The 23769-nt window shown below is 38.6% G+C and overlaps 1 long non-coding RNA gene across 5 annotated transcripts in view; it reads right to left on the bottom strand.

Moving 5' to 3' along the window:
• Nucleotides 1–23769, bottom strand: part of LOC140624082 (uncharacterized) — a 55396-nt gene that overhangs the window by 12006 nt on the left and 19621 nt on the right. For 4 of the 5 annotated variants that reach the window (XR_012023619.1, XR_012023618.1, XR_012023616.1 and 1 more), the window contains one exon: nt 16321–16448. This is a non-coding gene — a long non-coding RNA (uncharacterized lncRNA). Of the gene's footprint in view, nt 1–7237; nt 7620–16320; nt 16449–23769 lie in introns of those variants that run through there. The other variant, XR_012023620.1, reaches the window with a different exon arrangement.

The raw sequence follows: 23769 nt of genomic DNA, 5'->3' as shown, positions 1-23769 counted from the left end.
GAAGGCAAACATAAGAAGATTTAAAAAAAAAAAAAAAAAAGTACAGTAAAATAAGCATGAAAAGAAATCCAGGAAGCACTAGGAGACTAGATGTAATGCCAAACATCATTATATTGGGACATGCTCCAATTATGGTATGTTTAATCTTGAGCAAATATGAACTAAAGATTCAATGATTACATTAGTAGGTAATATACACCAATTTTGCAAAACAAGTAAACAAAATCTGAATTTTAGGTTCATGCTTAGGTATATGTTATGAGAACATTTACTTTTTCTTAAATTTGTGAGAATTGCAATGAAAATCAAAGCATTTGGAACCTATCATTTTCAAACTAAAGAGAAAGAAAACATTTTTAAGAAAAGTTGTCCCTGCCATTGAAGGTACAATCTCCAAGAATTCAACAGAATTCTATCAGTTTTCAGAGGATCTGGAATTGAAACTTTTGAATCCTAAGATTTCTATGATTCCTGGCTTAGATATAGACATGTCACAAAATAGGCCATGCTGAAAATAATGCTATTTACAGAGGGAAGGATGCTACCATTCTGAAGCTGAAAAGCAAACTAGATCATTTTTATCTATTTAGGTGAAGTTGATTTGTTTTGCCCTTTTCTGTTTTGATATAATCAGCTATTATTTGTGTTAGTACTACTATTTCTTTGGCCTTTGAAAGTAGCAGACGAGCACAAGTATCTGAGTTTTTATTACTGTAGCTGACTCTCTGGTAGGCAATTTCCACATTCCACTCATAACTCAGGAAAGGGAATTGTCTTGCCTAATAATAGATCCTTAGGATGAATGCTTGAAGTCACAGACAACAAACAAATATTTACAAGAACTATTCAGCTACTATAAAAGAGGGAAGCTGGCCATTAAGACAACAGGAAATGCTGGGAGCTAAAGAGAATTGCGAATCTTAGGTATCTGTAAAGGCATTCAGATCGTCATCCTCATCATCAAAATCATCATCATCATCATCATCATCATCATGCTGTCCTTCATTTGGCCCCTACTTTGAATTCAATATTTTACATAATGGTTTTCCATAAAACAAGGAATTCTAGCAATAAAATTGGTCAAGAAATCACACATTAAAAAAATTAAAAAAAATTAAAAAAAATCGCACATAATAAATTTTTGTTTAGAGATAGATACTCCAGAGTCCTAAACCAACTACATCCATCCACAAAATTGCATGGCTGAAATAACTTGGCACAAAATCACACAAGTTTTTCCTTCTCTTGCAACATATTTTTACATTTACCCATTACCTAATAGACTTTGCAACTAGAACAAAAGAATAAAGAAAATGTACATATAAAATGAATACCTACTATTTCTAGAGTCTATACCAGAATAATTTCATATATTCATTTATTTAATCCTCACAATAGATTATGAAAAAGGTTTTATTATCCCCGGCACACATGATAGAACTGAAAACAAAGATATTAAGTGACTTATTCAAGATCATACTGATAAATGACAGATTTAGGACTGGAACTCATGTATTTCTGTCTTTATGCAGTCTCTTTCCACATCATAAAAAAAGTAGATATATATATATATATATATATATCCTCAAGAAACCACTATCATGATGACATTAATGTTTATTTAAAAAGTTGTATAGGTATATTTTGAACCTCATTGTCCAAAATAGTCTTTACCGAGATTGCTTTATTTGGTAATTTCTCTGTAGAAACGCTAAACAGTGAATTTTTTTTTTTTTTTACAATACATTAGTAAAGTCTATCTTCCGTCTGCATTGGCATAAAGCGAACCAACATTTTAAAAAATGTAAAATAATTTTACTGATGGAAATCACAAATATGCTCTCTTGTAGAAAATAGCTAAGAGCAACATTTGGCATCACAGAACACTCTATCATGAGAAATTTGCATTAAAATGTTATTCTGGACAAGAGGTATTTGTCATTCTCATCCAAATATCAAACATAGAAATAATTCTCAAATCAATTAAATTCTGCTAACTTAAAAAAAAATGCGGGACGTTGCCAATTCAAAATAAGATATCATCACAACTATGCTTGGAAGCATCTGGAAGGCACAAATTTCAATGTGACTAAAAGCCTATTAATACTTTAATTGCAGGATTGCATGACCTCAATCATTCAGTTAGATTTGTACGTAACTACTGAGAGGTGCCTCTAGAATATGGGATCTATTTCACACTTGAAAATGAATGTTTTTCAAATATGTTTCATCATTTCTGTCAAATTGATTCAGTCCAAGACGTATTCCGAAGTGCGAATTTATAAGCATCTCAAGAGAGGATACCCATAGGTATAGACAGTCGTTAAACACAGGTGTGGAGAATGGTCTCCCAATATCCTCAAATAGAATGACACATGCCTGTTAGGAAAACCAGAGAAAAGGGGAAACACTCTAGCAGCCGTTTCCTAGGTTTTCAGCACTATTGTAATCAGTGAGCAATGTTTAAATATTTAAAATACATGCATTTCCAAAGCCGGGAATGACCCCTTCACCCTGCCCTTTGCTGAGGGCAGGTGGCCTTTGCACCCATCCAGATTTTTAGCCCAGAGTATAAAGGAGAGAGCGCCCGGCAAATCAGAGCAGCAGGGATTCTCTGCCGCAGACCCCCCTGTCCTTGGTAGGATGTTGACAACCACCCTGCTTCCCGCTTGGTCCCTTCTCCAGGGTTCGGCAGCCTGGATGCAGGACCAGCGCACAGGCCTCCCGGCACCTGCCCTCCCCACCCCACCCTGACCTCTCTTTGGGGGATCTCAGCACCTGTGCCCCCGACCCTGAGCTCTCTCTGCAGGATCTCGGCCCCTCCTACCGCCCAGGCCAGAGTCAGGATGCTGAGTCTTGCCCCCCGGGGCCGTCGCCCTGTGCTCTGCCCTCGCAGGCGATGCTCACCTTCCCGGCCCCGTGCTGCAGGAGCGCAGGAGGCCTGGGCCCCGGTCTGCCCCCGCCCCGCCCCCAGCACTGGGCAGAAGCCGGTGCGGCCCCAACAGCACAGGTGCAGCCCCAACAGCACAGGTGCAGCCCTTAGCCGGAGAGCGAGGGGCAGAGCTGTGGGCGGCATCCTCAGAGCCCTGGAGGCCCTCGCCCCCCTCCTGCTGGGACAGGGACAGGGACAAGGACAGGGACAGGCACAGGGATAGGGACAGGCACAGGGACAAGCACAGGGACAGGCACAGGGACAAGGACAGGGACAGGCACAGGGACAGGGACAGGCACAGGCACAGGGACAAGCACAGGGACAGGCACAGGCACAGGGACAAGGACAGGGACAAGGACAGGGACAGACACAGGCACAGGGACAGGCACAGGGACAGGCTCAGGGACAGGCTCAGGGATAGGGACAGGCTCAGGCACAGGCACAGGGACAGGCACAGGGACAGGCTCAGGGACAGGGACAGGCTCAGGCACAGGGACAGGGACAGGCTCAGGGACAGGGACAGGCACAGGCACAGGGACAGGGACAGGCACAGGGACAGGGAGAGGGACAGGCACAGGGATAGGGACAGGGACAAGCACAGGGACAGGCACAGGGACAAGGACAGGGACAGGCACAGGGACAGGGACAGGCACAGGCACAGGGACAAGCACAGGGACAGGCACAGGCACAGGGACAAGGACAGGGACAAGGACAGGGACAGACACAGGCACAGGGACAGGCTCAGGCACAGTCACAGGGACAGGCACAGGGACAGGCTCAGGGACAGGGACAGGCTCAGGGACAGGCTCAGGGATAGGGACAGGCTCAGGCACAGGGACAGGGACAGGCTCAGGGACAGGGACAGGCACAGGCACAGGGACAGGGACAGGCACAGGGACAGGGAGAGGGACAGGCACAGGGATAGGGACAGGGACAAGCACAGGGACAGGCACAGCCTCCGTGCGCACCCCACGCACCGTGGCATCTCCCCCTCGTGGCCAGTGGCCGAGGCCAGGCTGCTGGGGGCCGGCACAGGCCTCCCTGGTATCTGTCGCCCTCCACCCCCATAGCCCGCCAGGTCACCCAAGAGCTCCCTGCTGAGCATCCGAGGGCCGCGGGGACTGGCGCTGCCTGTGACACCTGCATCCGCAGGACTGTCAGGCTGCAGCTGGCCCCGCACAGTGACCGTCTCCTCCTCCTGGGCCTTGACCCGCCAGGTGTCCCTTCAGCCTGGGCTGAGCCCGGCCCTGGGGAGCCACACCTGCTGCCCTCACAGGAGCGTGAGGCCCGGTGCAAACCCGCACCCAGGCACTGACTGGGGCGAAAGGGAGTCCGAGGGCCTGCCATGGGGGGAGACGACACGGCCTACTCACGGGCCCAGGACACTGCCGCTCACTGTGGGGCGCACACGGGTGTCACACTACTGTGGTGGCGGCGGGGGCTTTGTTCCTGTTTGTTCTGTTAGGGTGACCTCCTGATTCGCTCCGTGCAGGGCCTTGCAGAGCTTCGTTGCGGAGAACCCCCAGGATGAAGTCTCCAGAAATGTCTCAAAAGTGTAAGATGTTAATTTACATCGTTTTTCTTTTTTTTTACTTTGGTGTGTGTCGTCCTTTTAAATTATAGAAAACATTTTAATGGAAAGCAAACATGAAAACTTAAATATAGGGCAGAGCCTACCTTTCTATGTATGATACTACCTGTTTGCTAAGAAATACCTAGTAGTACCATGTGACTGCAACAGAAATACTTCCTTACTCATTCATTAGGAAAGCAAATACGCCTACTACTACTTTGACATTTTACGGAAGCTACTTTTAAATCAGAATATTTAGTTTTCAATAGTCATATAATCAACAGAGGTGTATTTATATATATACATACATATGAATATTTGTAGGTGTATGTATGTGTGTTTATTATATATTATATATATATATATATTTTTTTTTTAGTAGGATCCACACCCGCCTGGAGCCCAATGTGGGGCCCGAACCCCTACCCCTGAGATCAAGACCTGAGCTGAGATCAAGCATCAGGCTGCTTAACTGACTGAGCCACCGAGGCGCCCCAAGGTGCATTTATATTTTTTAATGGGGTATAATTCCTTATGTATTTTTTTGCATATTTTCCTACTACACATTGAACTTGTATGTTTTTAAAATTACTGCATCTAGACAAATGTAAATGTTATTTTCCAGCTTTCTGATACCTACTATTTTAAATAGATATTTTTGTCTTAGAAAAAAAAGCAAAAACAAAACAAAAACAAAAACATATACATTGATCTGGGTTTAAAATTAAATAAGCCTTTTTCAGTAAAAGAAGACTGGAAAAAAGTAGATTGTTTAAGTGCTAAAATATTGAGAAATTTGAAGTTGTTCACTATTTGTATTTCCACCGTTATAAATATTGTCTTGGTGTATATACGGTTACTGCAACAGAACTGATATCACTTTGTTTTTTAATAAATATAAATCTGAAATTTTTATATTTAGAAATGCTTGAACTACTTTGTTTTTAATTTCAAAAATTTAATTACCAAAATAGGAAAAGTATTTTGATACAGTGCACATAACTTTTTTTATATATAGTTTCAGAATTTTCCTACTTAACTCTTCTTCTATAATTGCGATGTTTTTGTTTTCATAGTCATTAAGCTTAATTGTTCCCACTTCCTTTCTAAATAAATACCTGTTTGGAAAGTCGCTTCAATTTTGGAAAGATGGGCTATTTAAAATGCTGTTTTCCCTGGCCATAGAAAAACTTATATTAGGAAAGCATCGGGTAGCTAAACTCCTAATTCAGGCTAAACGGGAAATGAGTACGTGCGGTGTGTGCCTGTTACCTGAGAAGTGTTGTTACGGAGTAAGTGATTTAATGATATTTCCTTTAAAAAAGATGACTTTTGCCCCAATGCCACGCTGAAATCCCCACTGCGCAAACTCCTTGATGATTATGTGTGCACCGTTAGCTGGAAAGCCCCCCGTGGTACTGTTCAAGGAGACGCTGCTTTGGGAACTATCCATCCTGTAGGTACCGCAGGTAAAGCCTTCCTGTTCCCTCCTGTCCTCTGGCTTACCTGTGTCCACCAGGTGGTGAGCCCGGGCTCAGGTAACAGTTGATTTAACTCCCTGAAGTGTGTAGTGACATTGCTGGGTGCTGCTCTGCTAAACTTCATGACCTGGGTCTTCCTTTCCTCACTACGTCTCCTGGATGGTTTCCCAGCTCTGTGGCTGACGCCTTCTGCTCACCTTTTAAATACATGTTTTCTTAAGATGTCAGTTCGCAGCCTTCTTCTCTTTCTTACAGGCCAACCTCTCCCCGGGCAACACGATTTTCTTCCTGACTTTCCTTAAGACCAATCTCAATATGATGTTCAAACCTTTATCTTCAGCCCAAACTTTTGAGCCTCGGAACTGTCTCCTCTAGGCCACTTAAAAAAACAACCCACTCAAACGCCTTGAAAAGGAAATCTAAGTCAGTATGATCACCACTTTCCCCCCCAAACCTGCTTGTCTTCCACAGTCCGCTTCAGTACGTAGGATCACTCCCCATTCCGTCTCGTTCCCTCATCTCCCCTCCCACACTGAGGCAGGAGTTAGTTACTAGGTCCAACGTACTCTCTTTTCAGACTATCTCTTAAGCCTCCCCCATTTGTCTGTCATTTCTGGTCCCACCAACTCCTCGTATTATTGAAATCCTCTCTGATCTATCGAACCTCCAGAGTGATTGGATGAAAATATAAGTTGCTCCTGTTACTCGTCTTGCAAAAATCTCTAATGACCGTTGGGCCGCCTGGGTGGCTCAGTGAGTTAAGCATCCAACTCTTGATTCAGCTCAGGTCCTGACCTCTGAGTCATGAGATGGAGCCCTGCCTCGGGCTCCCTGCTCAGTGGGGAGTCGGCTTGAGGTTCTCTTCTCCTTGTGCCCTTCCCCCTGTGCTCTCTTTCTCTCTCAAACAAATAAGTAAATCTTAAAAAAAAAAAAAAAAAATCTCCAATGATTGTCAATAATCTATAAGATAAAATTCAAATATCTTCACTTACAAAACTTATTGCCACATGGTCAGAGCTTGGCTTTTCAGGCCCATCCCCTACCACTTTCCTTACATGTCTTAAAATCCCTCATGCCAAACTATTTTCTCTTTTCCAAACATGCCTTGCATTCCACACCCTCTACCTTTGTTTATTTTTTTTTTTCTCTGTCCCAAACCTTCTGTGCCACATATCTCTTCCTGGAAAGATTTATTTTTTTTTTAATATTAAAGATAAACATTGTCTCTTCTCTGGAGTCCTCACACATGCTTTCCCTAGTATAATTTTAATTGTTCATTCACCTGTCTTCCCTCAGTACATTAAATATACCCATAGTAGAGTATTAAAACATAATGTATTATATTGTGCTGTGGTTCATTGAACGTGTTTTTACTTCCTAGGGAAAGGAATCTTGTCCTAGTCATCTTTTATTCCTAGCACTGAGGCATGCTAAATCAGGAATTTAATCTAGGTTTATTAAATAAATGAACTAATAAATTCATGACAGTCTGAGTGTACTACCACTCCTGTCTCTTTCTCATTTTTTCCCTCAACATTGAATTGGTCATAAGCGCCTATTTATTTTACTTTCAAATTATCTCCTCAATGCAGTCTTCCTTCTTTCCTCCATTTTCATTGGTTTGGTGGAGCACCTAGATGCAAAGGGACATAAAATTGTTTAAGAAAATGATGTAAAAAGAGGCTTTCGATTTTTCTTTTTAGTACTAAGTGGGAGTTAAGGCAGGGAAGAAAAGAGTTAATGCCTTACTGCTGACACTTGGGTTGGAGTCCGTATTTGACTCTTAAAACTATAATGAACAATAAAATGATCTTTGAAATCTTAAGGTAATATTTCTGTAGCTTATAGAAAGTTCTGGATTATCTAATTACTGGATATGCAATTATAATTCATGTTGAATTACTCAAATACATTTCAGTTTCATCATTTCCCTTAGCTGACTTCACTACCAACTCTTTAGGAACCATCAACTGACATATTTCTCACCATACTTCAAGCCAAATCTGTGCTACTTTAACTTCTTAGCGTTTGATAGCTCATCATAACTCTTTGTATTTGTGCGTTTATAAATTTGTGTATGTGCTTAACACTATTAAGTACCTTCAATGTGATGATAAAAATAATATCGTAAAAACTTAGGTAGGGACAAAACTCAGAGAACTCTACTCACTGACTTTCTAAATTATAGAATTTTAAGTGATGTATAGGAAGCATGTGATTTCATGGCTTTAAATGCTGGAATTAAATTTCTGTCCCAAGTAGGAGATTTTCAATGATGTTTGCACAAATAAAGTACAAACTATAATCCAGCTGGTCTATCTGCTACATACTCAATTTAGTGGATTTATTAAATAAGTGCCTGCTGTCGTTGGTATTAAACACAAGAAAAAAAACGGCAAAAAAAGCCATACTCAAAATACACTTTTAGCCAAAAATACCCGCACTCATTTCCAACGTTTTGGAAAGGATTAAATTGTTTACTTTCATTAATTACTAGATAAAAGAGAAATTATTTAACTTATTTAAATAGCAAACAAAAAATAAAATACTAATCATGCACAACCATATACGTTTGTTCCACCAAAGTTCACTTGATTTCTTAAACTTCCATGTATATTGTATTTATCTGTTGACATAGTATTATATTGTACATTCTAATCTACAGTTCTGCACTGTTGTAATTAGAGAGTAAGAATGGTCACATTTCCCATATAATATACTCCTATTTTGTTTGGAATTCTAGGTTAAAACTCTAAGATTCCTGTTTTCAACCATGACTGAGTACCCAGGATTAGATTAACTATCCTGATTTATCAACTATAAAACCCAACAAAATAGGTGAAGCATCAGATGACACATTTTTGGTGACAGGTAGCACAGAACAATAATCTATGAGACAAAAGGGAACTGCTGAGATGAGTCCCTCAGTTGCCCAGACTTTCATCTGGAGGCACTTTCCAAACCACTGCACAAACACGTGGAGCCCAGACATAGCATAGAAGTCTCCTTTTTGTAGAAATTAACAGAGCTACAAAATTTGTATGAAAGTGAAAAGAATGCAGAATAGCCAAAATGATCTTGAAAAATGAGAACAAAGTTGGAAGATTCACATTATCTGATTTCAAAACCTACTACAAAGGTTACCGTAATCAAGACACTGTGGTGTTGGCTTAAGGGCAGACACGTAGACCAATGGAATAGAATAGAGAGCCCAGAAATAGACATGCAGTTATGTGGTCAATTGCTTTTTACACACATCAAAGTAATTCAATGGAGAAAGAGAAGTTCTTTCAACAAAAGGTATTGGAACAACCAGATATTCATATGGAAAAAAACTAACTTCAGATGTGTCTCTCACAGTACTCAAAAATTATTTCAAGAAGGATAATAGATCTAAACACAAAAGCTATTATAAGGCCCTATGAATTCTTTATATATTCTAATAAAAACCCTTTTTTCAATGTAAGTATTGTACATATTTTCTCAAATCTATGAATGTCTATTCACTTCACTTTCACATTACTTTCTTAATGGAATCTTTGATAAGCAGAAGTTTTCCATTTTTATGAAGTCTACTTTGTTATCTTTTTATGATTTGTGCTTTGTCTTGTCTAAGAAATCTTTGACCCCAAGTTTACAAATATATTCTCTACGTTTTCTTTACTATGCAGATGTTCAAATACAAAAGGTTGCGTGTAATGACTATTCCGGTGTCTTCCTCAGTGGGTATTTTTTAAAATAAAGGATTTAGCAAAAGTTACTAAAAATATTAACTCATACTTTTAGAGGAACACAAAGAATAGTTACAAATGTCAATTTTCTCTCTCTCTTTTTTTAAAGATTTTATTTATTTATTTATTTATTTATTTATTTATTTATTTATTTATTTAGCAGGGAGGAAGGGGCAGAGGGAAAGGGAGAGAATCTCAAGCAGACTCAGTACTGAGGGCAGAACCCAACACAAGGCTCAATCCCAGGACCCTGAGATCCTGACCTGAGCTGGTCACCCAGACATGCCTTCTCTTCCTTTAAATATGATGTCTTAGGGGCACGTGGATGGCTCAGTCAGTTAAGCGTCCAACCCTTCATTTCAGCTCAGGTCATGATCTCAGGATCCTGAGATCAAGTTCCACATGAGGCTCTGCACTAATGGAGAACCTGCTTAGGATTCTCTCTCTCTCTCTCTCTGCTCCTCCCTGCTGGCTCACTCTCTCTCTAAAAGAAAAATTAATTAATATTTTTTTAAAAGTTTTAATATGATATCTTAAAGTCTGGGCATTAACATGTCAGATCTCGAAGGCTGTTCCAAGTTCATCTATTGGTACAAATGATCAATAGATCATGATAAGAAACTGATAAATAAGAATACTAGATAAGATAAGATAAGATAATAGATAATAGATAAGAAACTGTGAGGGAGGGGCTACATCTGGGCAAGTGGCCAGGCCAGCGCTCAATGTTCTACCTATTGCCTACCTATTGTTCTACCTATTGACTCAGAAAGTGAAAAAAATTACATGGTATCTTGCTCAATTTTCTTGTATATCATAACAATAAACATTATAGAGCAGTAAAATAAAAATAAACTGCCTCAGTAGGTAGAGCATGTGAATTTTGATCTTGGGGTCATGAGTTCAAGCCCTATGCTGGGTGGAGAGCTTGCTTTAAAAAAAAAAAAACAACGAAAAAATCAAAAACAAAAAAATATTTTTGACCCACATGACACGCTTGGCAAAGAAAATTTGTGTTAAGATTCACTAGAACTGCCCCACCTTGTGTTAAGCCTCAATAGAACTGTTCTACCGATACATATTGTATTTTCAATCCAGTACCATGCTGAAATTATGATAGATCTGTGTCATTTGTTTCTGATTTGACCTTTATCGCGTGACCTGTATTTTTGAAATTACACACACACGAGAAATGTCCAAATCTATTCAGTCATACAAACTAAGCCTTGTATGAATTTCAAGGAAAGTGTAACATGCCTGACACCAAAAGAAACAGAACGTGAGTGTGCAGCAAAGTATTGCCTTCACAAGGCAATAGGTAAAACGTTGAGTGCTGGCCTGGCTACCTGCCCAGATGTAACCCCTCCCTCACAGTTTCTTATCTACATTCTTACACTTGGGGTATTACATTGATCATTAAACTAAGGGCACATCTCCATGAACAACTGGAAATTTGAAGGAACCATAGCCAGGCATACATATATCCATCTGGTGGTGTACAACCTTTGTGTTCTGGATTGCTGATTCAGCAGAAAATCAATGAGGAGGCCAAATTAGATTGCTCATGTGTACCAATAGATGAACTTGGACCAGCCTTTGAAATCTGACGTGTAAATGCCCAGACTTGTGCTAGGTTTTGGGAATACAAAGATGAATGAGACACAACTGAAGCCCTTAAATACCTTAAGCTATTGAAATAGCTCTTAAATATTCTGAATATAGCTGATTTTATTGGGACATGACCCACAGCTTACCTTCCTGACTCTTGATTTAAAAACAAATTTTGGGAGCATTATGTTTTAACTTTCTTTAGTGAGAGAGCTATAAATGAATTATTTTAAATTAGAATCCACCTGTGCCTTAAAGTCTCTAAATCTATTGCTACAAACTGTTGGATTGTATGAGCAACCCAAAACTGATAAATCATTGATAAAATCACATCAAAAATAGTGATCTTTTTAACCTAATATCAAGAATAGCAGCAATCTAGAAATCAGAACTAAGAAGGGCTCCTGGCTGGCTCAGTCAGTGACTTTTGATCTCGGGGCTGGGGGTTTGAGCCCCACTGGTGTAGAGATTACTTAAAATCTTAAAAACAAAATGAAAAAAAAAAAAAAATCATGGGACGCCTGGGTGGCTCAGCGGTTGAGCATCTGCCTTCAGCTCAGGGAGTAATACCGTCCCGGGATCAAGTCCTGCATTGGGCTCCCTGCAGGGAGCCTGCTTCTCCCTCTGCTTGTGTCTCTCCTGTCTCTCTGTGTCTCTCATGAATAAATAAAATCTTTTTAAAAATCATAACTAAGAGATGATGAATTGTAAGACTATCCTTCCTGAAATTACTGAGACATAACTAACATTGCATGAGAAAAGAATAATTGTAAAAAGAACATAATAAGGGTGCCAGGTGACTCAGTAGGTTAAGCGTCGGACTATTGGTTTCTGTTCAGGTCACGATCTCAAGGTCCTGGAATCGGGCCCCAGGTTGAGCTCAGAGCTAACAGAAGAGACTGCTTGTCCTTCTCCCTCTGCTACTACTCCCCCAGCCCATACTCTTTCTTTCTCAAATAAATAAATATAATCTTTAAAAAAATAAAATATTTTAAAAAAATAAAAAAGAACATAATATGTAATAATAACATAATAGAGTTTATGACACAAATGTCAGTAATCTTTATCACTCATTTCAGAAGCAATCCTTTTCATTCATAAAAAAAAATTTATTTTGAGGGTCTTACATGTGCTAGGCATTCTTCTAGGTGCTGGAGGTATAATGATGAGAAGAAAAATAGCAAAAATAAATGCATTATCAAGGCATAAGCACTGTAGCTGGGAAAACATAGATAAGATTTTGTTTGAGTGTGGGTATATCCCTATATGTGTGTATATACATATATTTGTGCATATACACACACACTGAAGGACATTGGCTTAATCATAAGGGCAGAGGAAGTCTCCTGAGAAAATAATCTCTGAGTTAAAGATCTAAAAGATGAGTATGAGTGAGTTAGATGAAGTTACATTCGTGTGAAACATCAGGAATGGCATATACAACACCTGTGGTGGAAGCAAGCCTGGGGAATACGGTGGCCTCAACAAAGACCTATGTAGCCAACCCACATAAGTGAGAGAGAAAGCACAGTGTGTGGTGAAAACAGAAAACTGGGTTAGGAAAAAAATACATAAGACCTTATGGGTCTTTTTAAGGGTTGACAACTAACAGGATGGAGTGTTTCGTTTAGTGTTTAGTTTACAGGATATCTTAACGAGACTGTGAATAAGCTAGCAGAGTAATTACCCCATAAGAAATACTTGGTGTCAAAAAAATAAAAAAAAATAAAAAAATAAATACTTGGTGTCCTCTTTTTTGGGGAAGACGGCGAGTACATTCTTACATGCAAGAGATAGTTGTGTTATGCTGCATGATGTAGTTGCTATTGTGTGAATGCAGATAGTTCAAATTTGGATGATGTAGACCATGCTGGATAGTGTGTGTCGATACTCAACAGAATAATATGTAAGCTCAAGGCCCATATGAATATAATATGAATTATATTTTTAAATATACATTAATGGTACTATGAATATGTGATCAAAGACATTCAACATCACCCTTGTCCTTCTAAACATCTGTTCCCCAATACCGCAAGCAGTAAAAATCTAAAAACTACATTTCCCAGACATCTTTGCAAGCAATTTTCTGTTTTCAATTCTGTCAAAGAGAGGCACTCCTCTAAAATGTGGAAGTCAATTGGAAAAGGACAAACATTGTATGTTCTCATTCGTTTGGGGAATATAAATAATAGTGAAAGGAAATATAAGGGAAGGGAGAAGAAATGTGTGGGAAATATCAGAAAGGGAGACAGAACATAAAGACTCCTGACTCTGGCAAACGAACTAGGGGTGATGGAAGGGGAGGAGGGCGGGGGGTGGGGGTGAGTGGGTGACGGGCACTGAGGGGGGCACTTGACGGGATGAGCACTGGGTGTTATTCTGTATGTTGGCAAATTGAACACCAATAAAAAATAAATTTATTATTAAAAAAATAAATTAAAAAAATAAAGTGAATTTGAGCACCAAAAAAAAAAAGTAAATAAATAAAAAAATAAAATAAAATGTGGAAGGTTGAAGAGAAAGAGAAGGATCGTTCTCCTCCAGAAGCAAAGCATAAAACTTGTGTTTGTCAGACCAGCAAATAGCTGGTTTTGGAGTTGATCCAGAAGCGGAGAGGGAAAATCAAACAGGGAAGGAAATAAAGCCAATAAAAGGACATTGATGGGGTAACAGGATTACATTGTCGTCAGCCAGGGCTCAGTCCTGCTGGAGACCCTCGGAGAGACTGTGTAACGAACCGTTCAGAGAGAAAATTGAGGAGCAACCAAAAAAAAGTAGAAGGAAAACTGAAAAAGAGGGAAGCCAAGGAGGAAGAAAATGTCAAGACCAACCACAGAATCAATTGAACCAATTTGGCAAGAAAGATAAGTTCCTAAGGTGTCTTTGAAGTGGGCACTGATGGGGTCATTGTTAATTGGGGCAAAGGCATCTTCAGTGGTATAACTGGGACAACGCTTGCCTGAAGCAGATTGAAATTTAGAAATTTAGCTGTGAAAGTGAGCAGAGGGTAAGGGAGGCTGTTACAGAAAAAATATATGAATGTAAGTGTCTGTATTATGAATTCCGTAATAGATTCTTATATTATTCATTTACTTATGTATACTCAAGTTCACAAAAAGCCATAGATACAAATACTAAGTTTTTTATGTTCAACATTTCATCAGGTTTTTAGGACTTTGTTATTCATGGTGGGAAAAGCATAATTTTCTCTTGATTTATTGGTTTATCTGAGTAGTCATTTTAAGTGTACAACTTTTTCTCACATTTAATAAAATTAAATTAAAAAAAAACACTGAGGTCCCTTATATACTCTAATCACTTGGCTGCTTATGTTTTCTCCGTATTGAAAGTGACAAAGCTTTTAATACACTAGAGCCGCCTACTAAAAGCTCAGAATTGCTCGTACTAATTGAGAATTTGTCAGTATGTTACCCTCGGATGCACGTGGCTAAGTCACAGTGGTGTCAGGGGAATCACAAAAAAAAAAAAATGTGATGCAATAAGGCTTTACGGTCTTTTATTTTTTTTTTAACATGATGCATGGCTCATGACATACGCTGCCCCTAAAAATGTGAATTTCAAAACTCCTCTCCTAAGCATAGCGGAAGCGGCATCTTTTTTTCTATATTAGAATTTACCTTGGCAGAACTATCTAAAATAATTCCACGGGTCTATGTTCAACCAACAGTGCCAGAGTCTAGGCTAAGCATCAGAGATACGAGCACCGGGAAGACATGCCTTGGAATAAGTTTTTTCAAACCACAGCTTGAGATCAATCAGGGATTTGTTAAATCAATGTACGGGGTTGCACTAATGGTTCTAAAGAAATGGAATGGGATGGAAAACATCAAGGTTACATTTCCCTTGGCAAATATAAATATTGTTTCATGAAATTCACTTTCAACTTCATAGGTCACCCACGTAAAAGGTATTCCTTGCTATGGTTGAAGGCAAAAAGATTTGAAAGCTATGGTTATAGACGGACTCTTTCATAACCCAGAGTGGTGGCTGAGGGAGGAGGGGCTGTCTGATGACAGACGTGTAAAGAGAGCGTTTCAATATAATGATATTAGTTCTATGGTAAATGATATTCAGGGTTGTATGGCGGCTGAAGGAAAGGCATTTATTTAACCCAGCCTGTAAGATAACAGGTATTTTTAAGAAGAAAATAAATTCAAGTGTCTACCAATTATACTATTCAACAACCCAAGGTTATTTCTTAAATAAACTCATAAATGTGTTACATAAAAATAACTGGAAGTACTACTCTTGAAAATATTTTATGCCTCCTAAAATGCTGTACAACACTGCTTCGGTATTGAAACCTCACAAGCTACAATAACATGTTTTTTAGATAAATGAAGAAAAACGTTATATAACTTTTATCCACAGAGTTCTGGAGTTTACTTTTGAAGTCATAAAATATGGATTAAAACAAACATGATGTCATCCACATTTGGAAACCCTTCAAATCGATCTTTAGCTTCATATTAAAGAAGAAGAAGCACACATCAAGAATGCAACATACATATTTAAAGCAGCTTCTAGGGAGTAGAGTGTTTCGGGTCTCGATAACCCCTCACACAGTGATGATTCCCAAGCCTATACTCGGTTCCAAGCCTGTGTCTTCCAGTATTGAGCAGCTCCTTCTGGATTCCCACAAATACCTCAAATTCAACATTATCAGAATAAATTTTTAATTTCAAAAATAAGATTCTCTTTGGGGTGCCTGGCTGGCTCAGTAGGTGGAGCATGCTGCTCTTGATCTTGGAGCCGTGAGATTGAGCCTCCCATTGAGTGTAGAGCTTACTTCTAAAAATAATAATAATATTCCCTCTTATATACCCGACCTGGATAGTAGCATTGCCACCCAACTAGATACTTGAGCCGGGAACCTAGTAGTTATCTTAGATTCCTTCCTCTCTGTCGTATATCATTCCCAATTATGAAAAAAAAAAAATCAACCTAGTAGATTTTCTGAACTTAATTTACCCTTTCCTTTTCTTTCATCTTCTGCTGCTTTAGCTCACTTCACTTCTTATGAAAAGTTGAGTAGGCTTCATACCTCCCATCTTGGCCGCCTCAAATCCAAACTCTTTTCTGCTGTCAGGGTGACGTTTCTGCAAAAGAAATCAAATGACATTTTTCTTCTACTTAAAATTCTTCACTAGCTCCTTATTTCTTATTAAATAAGATCTTTAGAATCCAAGATTTTTCTACCAGCTTGCCTTCAAAGATAGGAATCTGACCGGTGAGCATGTTTAATGTCAGGTGTCCATTACTGGCTGTTACCTGCTTTCCCCTTGCAACCTCCATCATCCTGCCCCCTCACACGCACATCATCTTCTGGGAATCCTAAGCCACTTGTTGATGCCTGAGGACACAGTTGTGTCTCAAGCTATGATTTTCCACAGTCAAGTCCTTTTCCTGCAATTGTACCTCTCCTTTTACTATTAATGCTTCAAGACTCCACATAAATGTTCACACATGGTTTCACGCCTGTCTTTTTTTTCTGAACTTTTTGATATTTTCTTTTCTAAATTCCTGGAATTATTAGTAGAGGCAAAGTTAATTATTGTCTCTTCTGTATTTCCATTGACTCTTGTAAGTTTTATTATATTTATCATATAAATATTTTATTAATACATGATATAAATTATTTTATTATAATAGAAAGTTTCTATCCCCACCACTATATAGTGAACCTTCACGGTTTGGGGCTCTATTCACCTTTGTCTCCTGACCTTGTGACACAATCTGAAGCCTAGGAAATGGATTTAGTAATAAAGGTTGTTGAATAAATAAATTAGCATAACAACACAAATATCATTAAGTGATTGTTATTCTAAACACTGCCTCTCTCCCAAAAAGAGTCCATGGTAATAATGTGCGATCATTAGGCTACATCCAAATTAAACTTGGAGATGATTATCATTGCCATATGCTTATATACACTCAAAACCTTAATGGTTATTACATTATTTCTGGGTTTGTTTTTTTTTTTTTTTTCAGTATTAGAGGGACCAGCTTCGACTTGGTCAGGATCCTTGTATATCAGTATGCATTTTGCATCATGGGATACCTTTTTTTCAATATGAAAATCAAGTGAGGGGAACAGAAGAAAGACTAATTTGGGATGAACTGATCTTGGCAAAAATATGCTTTCTCTTCATGACTTGGTCAACAATCCCTCAACATTTTGCTCAGCATCCATATACCAGACTGTAATTTATAAGATTCACTTTTTCCCATCCTGAAAACCCAAATTGTTTGTCTCTAGTAGCTTATCTTAAAAATCAGAGTTACTTGTCTAGGCTTTGGTTCCTTTTTATGTTTCTTTAGCCTTCCTTAGAAGTTTCTGGTAGTTCTTCGATCACATATATGAAACACTATTCCTGCATTTTTAAAAATGTAAATCAGCCCAAAAAGGTGAATTCATTCAAGTAGCATACTTTTAATTTATTACCAATTTTCAATTCCCTCTTAATTACATTTGCTTCATAATTTGGAGACTTTTCTCTTTTAATAGGTGAGATAGGAGCAAAACACAGGTTTGAGTACTTATGCTTTCTCCTAACAAGGTTAATACTACACCAACAACTCCAAACAGCAAATCTGACTTTACCTCATGTTCCATCTCCTTCTTCTTGCCTCAAAATATGCTTTAATTCCATTTTAAAATTATTTATAGCATATCTCAAAAAATGAATTTATTATGAACTTAGTCTTCCTAATTATCACTTTATAAACCCCTACTACTCTCGGTATTCATTTTCTTCCCATCTTCTATACGAAGCCTTTAAACTCTCCCTGCAGCATTTTATTCACGTTGTTTTCTTCCATTTCAGCTCCCTATTCATTATCAATGGAACACACTATATACTTTTTACATCTAATTTCAAACTTCCCAACCTTCTCCAGCCACATTTCCAGTTTAATTTCCAACCATGGTTTCATGCCTAACTTTTTTCTGAATTTTCTGAAATTTTCTTTTCTAAGATCCATCATCTATACTTGACTATATTCAACATCCCATAGACTTTTGGCTCAACGTGCACATCATCAATCAGTTCTTTCTTATTTAGAATTAATCACAGAATAGCAATTCCCCTTAGTCTCTGTTGACCTTCTCAGAGATGAGATTATGAGAAACATGTGGCAAGAATTTATCAGAAGATCAGCTGTTAGAGAATTTGATTTCTTGAAGATACAGAGATGGGGTGATAAAGAGTGATATATTCATAATAAATCTGAATTAGGTTCAAGAGCTTTTAGATAATGCTCTACTACTTATTATTTGTGTGACTTTAAGAAAACTACTTATCTCTGATCGTGTTTTCTCATTTGTAAAGTTTAGTTAGAAATACTTTCGATAGTTGTTACAAAGATCAAACAAAATGATATGAATTTAATTAACATGTGGCAGACAATATAATATGGATAATATACACTATAAAAATTATGTTGTTGCAAATGGCAGGATTTCTTTCTTTTTAAGGATGAATAATATTTCATTATTTTTTATCCAATTATCTGCCAATGACCACTTAGGTGGTGTTCTAAGTCCCAAAAATACAATCTCTTCTGGTAGGTAGAATTCTAAAATGGCCATCGAACTATATGTTAACTAACTGGAATTTAAATGAAAACTTCAAAAAAAAATAAAAGCTTGGTAGGATCCACCTGGGGAAAGTTAAAAAATTTTAAATAAAAGTAAATTAAAAGTTAAAAATTAAATGGCACCAAGATTCACAGCCCCTCATGTACACACATAATGTCGCTCACTTCACTTAATCAAACGCTAATGTAGGTGCCGATGTGACAGCATTTTCTAGATACAATTAAGATTCCAAGTGTGTTGACATGAAGATAAGGAAATTATCCCCAGTGAGTCTGGCCTAATCAGGTGCACCTTTAAAAGGCACCAGGTTCCTCCTGGCAAGGGATTCAGAGCCTGAGAGGGATGCGTGTGAGAGAGTTTCACTTTTGCTGGCTTTGAGTATGGAGGGGGCCACAAAGTTAGGAATTTGGGTGACCTATAAGGGTTGAGAACAGCCCCTGGGTGACTATCAGCAAAGAAATAGGGATCTTGGTCTTACAAGCACAAGGAGCTGAATCTTTGCCACCCCGCGTTAGCTCCGGATGAGAACACAGCTGAGCCAACTCCTTGAACCGAAAACTGAGCTGAGTTATGCCCAGCCTTCTGACCTATGGAAATGTGAGCTGATAAATGGATGTTTTTTAAGCTATTAAGTTTATGGGAATTTGTGGCACCGCATTAAAAGACTAATACACTGATGTAAAGAGTTCCTTATTTGAATTTTAGAATTCAGAGAAGTAGTTTCCCAGGTCCATACTTATCATTGATTAATGACCCAAAACAAGACAATGCCTTTCTTTATTCTGCAAATCCCCACAGCAAAACAGCTTAATATCATGCAAAATAATATATTTACTAGGTTAAAATGGCCTCTCTAAACAAATACATATACAAAATCTTCACTATATTGATCCTCTTCTTGCTTTATGAAGAATATTTCCTACCTACCATATAAATGGATTAATTTTAATTATGAATTCAACAAAAAATGGTCCATGTTATTCAGAAGAACCTCAACTATCAGTTCTGACATACTTTCTAAATGACAATATTAGTTTATGTGTTTAATTTTTAATACTGCTGAAATGGTCATTAATACTACAATTTATTCTTTAATCTTACTTCTCTATAGGTTATTTTGGGTTAATATTCTAACAGAAACCACTGCTCTGTAGGCAGGAGTTAAAAGAAGGAAAGAGAAATCTATTCGGTTTCCCTTGTAAAACATTCTGAGCAATCTCTTTAAAGCCCAGACAATGAGATATCTACATTTAGAATTTCAGTGGTTTTTATTCTTTTAATGATTGCTTCAGTGTTGATGCTATTGAAATAAAGAAAAAACATCAAAATTACCATGACAAAGTATCAACATAATTTATTTTACAAAAGATGTTGGCTGCCATCTCTTGGACTGTCTGAGCATTGTGCTTTCAAAGAGAACAAACAAATTAGGCTTTCAACCTTCATACTGCTAAAATTTCTCCAAGAAAGAAATAGGACAAGTTATAATATTATTTTTATGTACTTGATTATTTTACTAAAAAGCTGGCTTTTAAAACACTTATGTATGTGGTTAAATTTCCCTGAATGTGTTCAAAGAGGTTTATCCAAACAAAAGGAAAAAAATGTATATTATCCTAACCTTAAACTTTGTTTCTACTTAAAATATTACTGGAGGGGTACCTGGGGGGCTCAGTCGGTGAAGCACCTGCCTTCGTCTCAGGTCATGGTCCCCAGGTCCTGGGATGGAGCCCCAGGTCGGGGCCCCTGCTTAGCGGGGAGTCTGCTTCTCCCTCTGCCCCTTCCCCTGGTCCTCCCTCTCTCCCTCTCTCTCAAGTACATAAATAAAATATTTAAAATAAAATAAAATACTCCTTGAGGGGCACCTGGTAGGGGGCAGTCGGCTAAGTGTCAGAGTCTTGGTTCCAGCTCAGGTCCTGATCTCTGTGTAGTGAGATCAATCCTCATCTCGAGCTCTGTGCTCAGTGTGGAGTCGGCCTGAGATTCTCTCTCCTTCTGCCTCTGCCCTTCCCACTCAGGCGCACTCTCTCTCTCTCTCTCTCTCTCTCTAAAATAAGTGAATCTTTTTATAAATGAATAAAAATACTACTTGAACAACTCCACTTGTGACTCTTCTTTTTTTAATTAATTAATTTCACTTTTTTAAAAATTTAAACTCAATTGGCCAACATATAGTATAACACCCAGTGCTCATTCTTCCAACCTGTCATGTAGTTACGATTACAACACTTCTCTCCTTCATATGTCAGTGAGTTGCCAAGGCTGATTCAGTTCTACTGAAGCTAGTTGATAATGTGAATCAAGAGATGAATAATTATTGTTTCTCTCTCTGTGTATATATATATGTAGAATCAGATTTGTTTTTATTTTATGGACATCATACAGCTAAGACTAATAGGGCAAAGAGAAAGCTTAATTATTAGGATAAAGCTACAGTATAGGTAAATAAATTCATTTTATAGAAGTAAATGATAAAAATAATGTAATCTTCCTATCACTCGTGATGGCTTCTGCGTGATCGTGCATTCATGATTGCATGTTTATATTTTTAATATTAATTACAATTTTCTAAAAGTTGAGGAGAAAGTATTTGAGATGCCTCCATCATTAAATATTTAGTTTTACCTAGAAAATGTTGAAAGAGCAATACCACAAAAATTAAAAACAGAATATTAAAACAAAGCCATTTATCCTTCATTTATAAAGGAATCTCATAACAACCTACAAATAACTAAATTAAAATTCTTAAGTGATTCTGCTTTTCAAAGTAGTAAGTGTTAATAAGGGGGGTTCACTACGTGTGTAAGCAGTAGAAATCTTTGTTGGCAATTAGGAAATTGCAGTAATGGTATGAAAATAAAAGAACATTTTGTGACTCTTTAAAACTTTGGTTTTCTGTTTTTAATGTGTTCTATTAGACAATTAGAGAAAGTAAAAAGAACACCACTTAATTGCTTCTGAGGTTGTGAAAATTGCTTGGGCATTTGATATGATCTAACTTCAAAGCAATTGTTATTATCTTGTTAGGTAATGCATGTGCATGTAATTCATAATGATTAACTCTCACCAGTCCGATCATCTAGGATGAGATTATAGAAAAAGTAAGGGACGGTGGGTCTGATATACAAATGATTTGAACTTGCGCTCATTGCTTAAGTGGTAAAATCCCTATTGCTTGATTTCTTAATTAGGCAAAAACCTCAGGTGAAATTAAAAATGTGCAGGAAGCAAAAAATATGTCACGACAAATAGAATTCCAACAACTGTCACCAAGAGGGAAGAAATTTGTTGGCGCCTCTGGCTTAGAGTTGTAAACTCATTGTGACATCTGGTGGATGTTGTTGAAAAGGCAAATAAGAGCCTGTGCTTCCCAGAGAGCAGCCACTAGCCGCCCCCCCCCCCCCGGGACTATTCAGCACTTGGAATGTGGCCACCCCAAATTGAGACGTGATGTTTCAAGACTTATTATGAAAAAAATGTATAATATCTCACTGGTAATGCTCCAAGTTGATTACATGTTGATAATATGTTGAATATGTTGGTAAAATAATATTATTAAAATTAATTTTGCAGGTGTCTGGGTGTCTTGGTGGGTGAAGCGTCTCCCTTTGGCTTGGGTCATGATCCCAGGGTCTTGTGATTGAGTCCCTCACTGGGTTCTCTGCTAAGCGCGGAGTCTGCTTCTCCCCCCCACCCCCCCCACCCCCGCTTGTGTTCTCTCTCTCTCTCTCTCTCATTCAAATAAATAAATAAAATCTTTAAACAATTAACCTCACTTGTCTCTCTTTATTTTTTCTTTAGGTGGCTATTAAAAACCACAGATGTGGTTCATATTTATGGCTTGGGTTAGAGTCTTGTCAGGCAGTCCTATGACAGCATCTAAGCCTTAGATATTACTGTAAAGGCATTAACAAAAATTCTTAGTTCACTTGTGAAACCGGGGATCACTTCTCGGCCTTTTGGCTAAGATCAAGTGCACTTGTGAAAACGGGAAAAAGATTTGTGATTTAAGATTGATAGGTGTGATTGATGGGCAGAATTTTAAGATGACTGCCAACGACCCACATCCTCGTATAATCCCCTCCCCTTGAGTGTAGGCCTTGCAGAGATGATGAGGTATCATTCTTTCGATCAAGGCACAGTTCAGAAACAAAAATGAAGGGGTGTTGCAGGTATAGTTAAGATCCTCGATTGGTGGACCTTGAGTTAATCAAAAGGGAGATTATTCTGGGTGGGCCTGCCCTAATCAGAAGAGCCTTTCAAAGAGACTCAAAGTAGCAGCAGACACTATCCTACTGGCCTAGAAGCCAACTGGTATGTTGTGGATGGAGCCACGTGGCAGGAGAGGGCAGGGGTCTCTAGGGCTGGGGATTCAGATCTTCAGCTGCGAGGAGCAGAGTGCTGCCAACAGCCAGGGTCTGGGGGTCCACCAAACCTCGGGTGAGCCGCAGCTCCATGGGCAGCTCACCGGCAGCCTCCCCAGCCTCTGAGAGAGAGGACGCCCCAGAGCGGCACCTGGACCCCGACCCACAGAAGCTGCATGGTCACAAATATCGTCCTGTGAAACTACAAGGTCTGCAGGAATTTAACATGCGACATTGGAAAACTAATACACTATATACCTCAAGCCATTTTTTTTCTTGTACTTTTTGTGTTACGATCGTATGAATAATAGTGATATTAGTAATAACAAGTCTTTCTCTTTTTTCACCAAGGACACACTCTTTACGAGAAGTCAAAACCGGCGGTGAAAACCTTAACTCCACTGTAGCACACTCGACTATGACCTTACTGTTGCGTGCATTTTATCATAACAGACG

Source organism: Canis lupus, chromosome 34, assembly GCF_048164855.1.
Source record: "Canis lupus baileyi chromosome 34, mCanLup2.hap1, whole genome shotgun sequence".
Lineage (NCBI taxonomy): Eukaryota > Metazoa > Chordata > Mammalia > Carnivora > Canidae > Canis > Canis lupus.
Note: the sequence above shows the minus strand (reverse complement) of the source record. Positions and strands in the feature narration are given on the sequence as shown.